This window comes from Leptonychotes weddellii, chromosome 7 (assembly GCF_054177405.1).
Source record: "Leptonychotes weddellii isolate Sample4059 chromosome 7, ASM5417740v2, whole genome shotgun sequence".
Classification (NCBI taxonomy): Eukaryota; Metazoa; Chordata; class Mammalia; order Carnivora; family Phocidae; genus Leptonychotes; species Leptonychotes weddellii.
The window spans coordinates 95,113,189-95,119,845 of NC_138375.1; positions in this window are offsets into that span (position 1 = coordinate 95,113,189).

Below are 6,657 nucleotides of genomic sequence, written 5' to 3' on the forward strand. Positions count from 1 at the left end.
CCTGGGTGGCTCAGATGGTTAAGCGTCTGCCTTCGGCTCAGGTCATGATCTCAGGGTCCTGGGATCGAGTCCCGCATCGGGTTCCCTGCTCAGTGCAGAGCCTGCTTCTCCCTCTCCCTCTGCCACTCCCTCTGCTTGTGCTCTTCTGTCTATCTCTCTGTCAAATAAATAAATAAAATCTTTAAAAAAAAAAAAAAAGTTCAGGCAGCCAACCCTCCCAAGTCAAGAGAGAGCACCCCTGCCGACTACAGCACCCCATGCACCCCACTCTTTTGCCAGAGCTACTCACCTCTGAGGAGTCAGGGGGGGAAGGGAGCAGGACACACAGTTAATTTGTTTCATTGATTGTGTTCATTTGCTTGTAGCAAATTAGATGATCCTCTCTGGAAACTCTGGGAGATATTCCTGGTAGTGACCCCGAAGATGCAAAAACCATGCTGTTTCCCCCCTCCCTCCCTTCTTTCTCTTTCCTTTTTCTTTCTTTGTGGTGTCCTCCCTTCTTACCTTTTCTCCTTCCCTCTCTGTGCTTCCCTCCTTCTTTGCTGGTCTCATGCTTTCCTTCCTCCCTTCTTCTCTATCTCAGAGTATGGAAGTTCACACTCTATGAATCCCATCTAAGACAGAACCAAGCCATCGAGTTCCCTGTGCATTCCAGCAAATTCAGGCTCTTCCCTGACTTCAGGATTTAAGCTGCGGATAGGAAATGCTAACTGCTGACTTACCACTCCACAGCCACGCTGTCCCCCACAGTAGTTCACGTGTGAGAACAAAAACACAAGTATTCTGTTCAGGATATCCAGGATGCGGATTGCATCACATGAAAGTCGGTGGGGTCCTAAGGCCCAGCCAAATGTAATTGCCCGTCTTGCTTTCATTTATCAGGCGTGCGCCCCTTCCGTGTCATGAAACTTGCCATTCCATAACTGCACGCTGATCTAAGGCTTTTTAACAGCTCCTCTGTTTTAAGCAACAGTAAATTCACCCTGCAAAGTCAGAAAGGGAGCTTTTTTGATAGCTGCTGTCAATTTTATTGCTTTATCCTGGTTACTAGGATAGAATCTGGAGACATGGTGTGTTTATTGGTTTTATGTATCACATGTTGTTACTGCTCTGACAAGCTACTCCTATAAAAATGTGTTATTATTGCATGTTGTAGCTCAGTGAGCTGACCCTGCATTTCAAAGTGTACTGAAGCAAATAGCATTGAAGTCCATAAAAGCTGACTGGCCTCCATCACAGAGGACTCTCTGCGTGAGCTGCAACTCCCACAGACTGGTGGCAAATTATCCCTTTCCCTGCAGCCAGCAGCCATCATTGCTAACCGAATGCAGCACAGACCCAAACACAGGCATTATCTGTAAAATTTCCGGATAGGAAACTGTCATCTTAGTCCTATTGGTCCAATTCCCCAATAAGTATCATTTGCAGTTTTGAAGTTTACAAAAGTATGAGATGAATGGCTTTTAAATGTTTTTGTATAAGATGCAAGAGGGGCAGCTGACATGGTTTTCTCCCTTGACTGCTAAAGAAAAAGTTAACTTGGGTTACAGCAAGAAAGTGTGTGATTAGTTCTAAGCAAGTCACAACTGGGGATCCTGGGTGTTTAACTAGAATCAATCGCGTGGAATGTGAGGAGTTAGAACGTTTAATAGGGGAAGGTGGGGTTAGCTTGAAGGCTGCAGAAGAATGGGCCAGCCAGGTATGGCTCCCAGATACTGATTTATCACCAGAATCATCTGGGGGGTTCATTACCAAACAGATTCCTCTGCCCTACCCCTAGATGTTGGAATTGTGTTAGACTGGGTTTGGCTCTAGACTCTAAACCAAACGATTTCATGCGAAATATCCTTCCCTAATCTTAATTTTATCAACCAATAGTGGAGTTGTATGTTAAGCTCCATGAGTCAAATGAGTTGAAGAATTGCTCCATATTCTCTAGAAGGAAATTTTGTAACAAAATGGGAATAAGGGGCTAAGGAGCCTTCCAATCCAAGGGTGAGACATCCTGGGGCGTGAAGCCTATTAGTCTCTTGCTACAACTCCTGGGCTGCAAGACTCTGCTGCTAAGCTCCCTCGCTCCCCCACCTACCCTCCACCCATACTCCCATTCCATCCCATCTACTTACAATATGAAATCAGTTGTTGAATAATGCTGGTCTTGAGGAAGGAAAGAACTAATCCACAGATTATTTTTAAAAAGTCATTATTGTTCATGAAAAATTAAACAGTGAACTTCATTGAACTCTCATCCCCCCCAAATTGAGATATTCTCTAAGCATGTGACTGTTCAAGACAAGGTATTAGATCCCACAAAGATAAGCAGAGGACAGGTGGTCACCAGAGTATCCATCCATCTCCTCCTTCGCTCTGCATGTTCATTCATGGGTTTCCTCAACAGCTTGGGTCTCCCTTTTTTGCTTTCTCTTATCTTTGGAAACAACCTAAATATTCAATAATAGACGAATGACTTAATAAATTAGGTGATGTGAACATCATCATGTTCTATATTCTTGGGTGGGAAAGGAACAATGGAAACCTGTTGGTATGACTAGGAATTAGAGGAATGCAACTTAAAATGAGATAAAGGTTTATATCTATTAGTCTGGCAAAAAAGAACGAGCTGAATAATAGCATCGGTGGGATGTGGGGTTATAGGAACTGTGTGCATGGCTTATGGCTGTAGATGGGTGAAGCCATTCAAGAACATTGTGACAACAATTAGTCAAGTTAAATATGTGACCCACAAATTCTGCGAGGGTATATTTCCCAAGAAAATCTCACATTTCCACAACAATATTTAGTGCAGCATTATTTATGGAGGGGGACGTTTAAAGCAGTTTGAGTGTTCATCACTGGGAAAATGGGTAGGTACATGTGGAAGACACCCACCATGGGTATTATACAGTTGTCAGAAGCAGTGGGTTAGAAATAGCTATAGCAATGTATTTGAATATTAAACATACGGTGTTGGAGGAGGTCATCGATAGGACATGACTACTGGTTGACCCATGAGCTGGACCTGTGCCATCAGAGGCTCCTCACACCCTCCCCTGTTCCCGGAATGTACACTCTACCCACCATTCTCACAATGGGAGCTGGTTTGAAGGAGCAGTCTGGGGAGAGCCACGCTATGTTGATCTGGATGGTACACGTAACTGAACTCTGTTAAGACCTCTATACAAACTTTTAAGATTCCGGCACATGGGTGCAGAGATCTACTTGTCTGTGGCCACCCAAGACAAGCCTCATATGCAAGTTTCCTTGCTTATTAAGTCTGCCACCTACCAATCTGGACTGGTCTGCCTCTTCCTTCCGTTTCTCCTCCCTCTTCAGGTACAGAGGCCAGTTTGTGAACCAACATAGAGAGCTTGATGGGAAACAAACCAACCCCAAATGACATATTAACACAATTATTTTTATACATTAAAAATACACGCATACAAAACAATACCAGCGTTTTGTAAGAACACAAAAAGATAAACCATTTAATTAACATGGCTGCCTAGTGGGTGGAAGGGGGGATCAAAGGAAGTGTGGGGATAGATTCAATGAACTCTGGCATAAACTGGCTGAGAACTGGAGAGCAAGACGACCTCAATCGTCTACATCTGGGGCTCCCTGCCGTGAGTGAAAGCAATATGGCACGTCCATAAAATGAAATGCCATGCAGCCATTATGAACAACATTGCAGAAGCATATTTATAGAAAATGAAATATATTTGTGATTTAATACTCAACCAAAGAGGTCAGCAAACATCATGTCCACTGTTATTTCAGTTTTTTGAAAAAATTAAAAACCTATATACATTGAAGAAGGACAGAGTGGCTGGTGGATTGCAGCAATTCATTTTTCTTCTCCTCTGTATTTTGAATTTGCCTCCTATGACCATGTTAGGCAACGAAAAGGAGTTTCATTGTTTAAGAAAGACTGCTTTTGTTTCTACAGAGGGACAAGAAGAATAAAGAGGTTACTGGTTGTGAGAATTTATAGGTACTGAAAAAGGAGGCAGGCCTTTGCCTAAGGTTCTGTGTTTTTAAATACTAATCGTCAAGCCCAAGGTTTACCAGTTGCTCTTTGAGGTCAGGGAGCAAAGAGTTGTTCTAAGGGTGCCCATGTGAACGAAGCAGGAGGCTGAGGAGCTGGGGCTCACACCAGGCTGGCACCCCACTGATGGATGTGGGTGGGCATCTGCAGGAATCGCCCTAGTCCCCCAAAGAGTCAATCTGTCTCCAGCCTGGGAACGTCACTTCACAGCACTGTGTAACACAATGAGTGTATTCCGGAGGGACAGAATCTTCAGGCAAAGGATTTTTATTTAGACAGCTTAGGGCTGGAGGTTATGGCGATGCCAGGCTGACATATGAAGCCCCGGTAAATGCAACATGCTTGCTTCAGGCCTCGCAAACAGCTTCATCCTTCACCTCCTGGCTACTGACAGCCGTCTCCAGGCCATACTTAATGACACAGAAGATGAGTATTTGTTAGAGGCTTTCCGCTGCATAGTATCAATAGACTTTCTGCAAAGCGGTGTGTGGCAAGACCTACTAACCATATACACCAGATCTTTCTTTTCTCGACATCCGAACAAGCTTAACTGGCACGTGACGGAGGACACAGGGAACTCAAGTTTGGGGAGCAGATTCCCTTTTAGAAGCGCTTGCCTGCATCCATGTGTTGGGACTGACCGTCCCCATGTCAGCCTGCGACAAGAGAGGGCCACCTTGGCTTTTGGAACACACGGTCCCAGAAATCAGTGGGATGTTGTTGTGTGTTTTTCTGTGAGGACTGGTGCTGAGATTCCAGTCCACGGTCCAAGGAGTCTGAACTGCCAGAATACTTGAATCTGGGCCAGACTGACTTTCAATATGCAAAATATAATGAAGCCAAGGTTCAACAAAGCTGTGGTCATGTCTAGCTTTTGTAGATACCTAAGACATGGAGAATATTCATGGGGGTAAAGCTTGAAAAAGAGAGGACTAACACAAATCATTGCTTTTAGAATGGGTTAAAACCATACTGGTAGGTGGGAAATTAAATTTAGAGAGCTGCCCTACCCTTGAGTTGCTTCATGCCTGGCCTGTATTGAAGGAAACAGATTTCTGTAGTTAATAAAGCTACACTTCCTCAGGTTACATTTGTGTTGTGAACCAAAAATGCTAGATGGGAAATTGCCTACTGATTGATTAGAATTAATAAAGGAGCCCTAATACAGAGAATGATTAGCTGCCTTGGCTCGTGGTTTCCCACCAATCATCAAACATTTAATTTTGCACCATATGATTTTTCTGCATGTAAAGAGACAACGAGATGGCTTCAAGCATTCACAGAGGGGCCCAGACCTGAATGCAATCACATGACATCTGAACATATTTAGAAAAGTCAAGAGCTTTAGAGCCAGAAAAAAAAAAATCTGGATTCTAATACAAGCTCTCTTTACAGGGTGTATATGAAACAAACAACATAGTCTGTCTGGGCCTGTTTCCTCATCTGTAAAATAGGGATGCTGCTACCATCTGGGTTGGGGCTCAAATGACATGGGAGATGAAAAGCACTATGCATGCATATACTAGGTAATATATGTATATACTAGGTAGACAACAAATGTTAGGCTGCATCTTTCATTCCTGGTGGTTTCAGCGGCTTTGATTACGAGGAAAGAGAAAGGAAGGGAGGAAATGAATGAAGACAGGGCACAATGCTAATTGATGGAGGAAGGTTTTAGGAGAAGTGAAGTGAAGGAGATGGTGTCCCTGAGGAAGAGACTGAACAAAGACAGTGACCGTGGTGTGGAAGCTGGTAAGTTCTGCAGGCAAGGAATAAGGTTGGGAGAAAATGTAGGAAGGCATTATAGGAAGACTTAATCTTCAAGAAGAGAACAGTTGTGTAAGTTAAGAAAACCATCAGGGGCACCTGGGTGGCTCAGTCAGTTAAACGTCTACCTTCGGCTCAAGTCATGATTTCAGGGTCCTGGGATTGAGCCCCACGTAGGGCTCTCCACTCAGCGGGGAGTCTGCTTCTTCCTCTGCCTGCTGCTCCCCCTGCTTGTGCTCTCTCACTCTCTCTCTCCCTCAAATAAATAAAATCTTAAAAAAAAAAAAAAATTAGCAAACCATTCCCCTCCATAAAAAGCAATCTGCAAAGCCCCATACTTCCAATAATAGACAGTTATATTCAGTAACACTGTAGAGATGTACGTGTATATTTAAGAAAAGAACATCTTAGTCATTATCTTTTCATGCTAAATTTTTATTTCAATGTTATGCAACTGCATAAGTATAAATATTTGTTCCATATACAACAGTTATGACATCCATAGGGAATTTCTTAGAGAAAATAAGACTGCAAACACTTTATTGCACAGATCCTAACAAACTTTGAAGCTGGTAAATCTACAGCTGGGAGTACTACCGAGGAGCACATCTTACAATCACAGGAGACTGACCAAATAGAACACAGAAGAATTTCTACCAGCTGACTGGAGAGGTTTACAACAACAAACAGGTATTACATGAATGCAACCTTAAGTACTCTTTACTCATCCAAAATGCAAAAACGTATTTGGCAAAAATGATAATACACTATACAAAATATACATAAAAATATCATTTGTAAACAAGCAGCTAGTTGTGCTTTAAAGGAAACTGGACAGTTAAAAA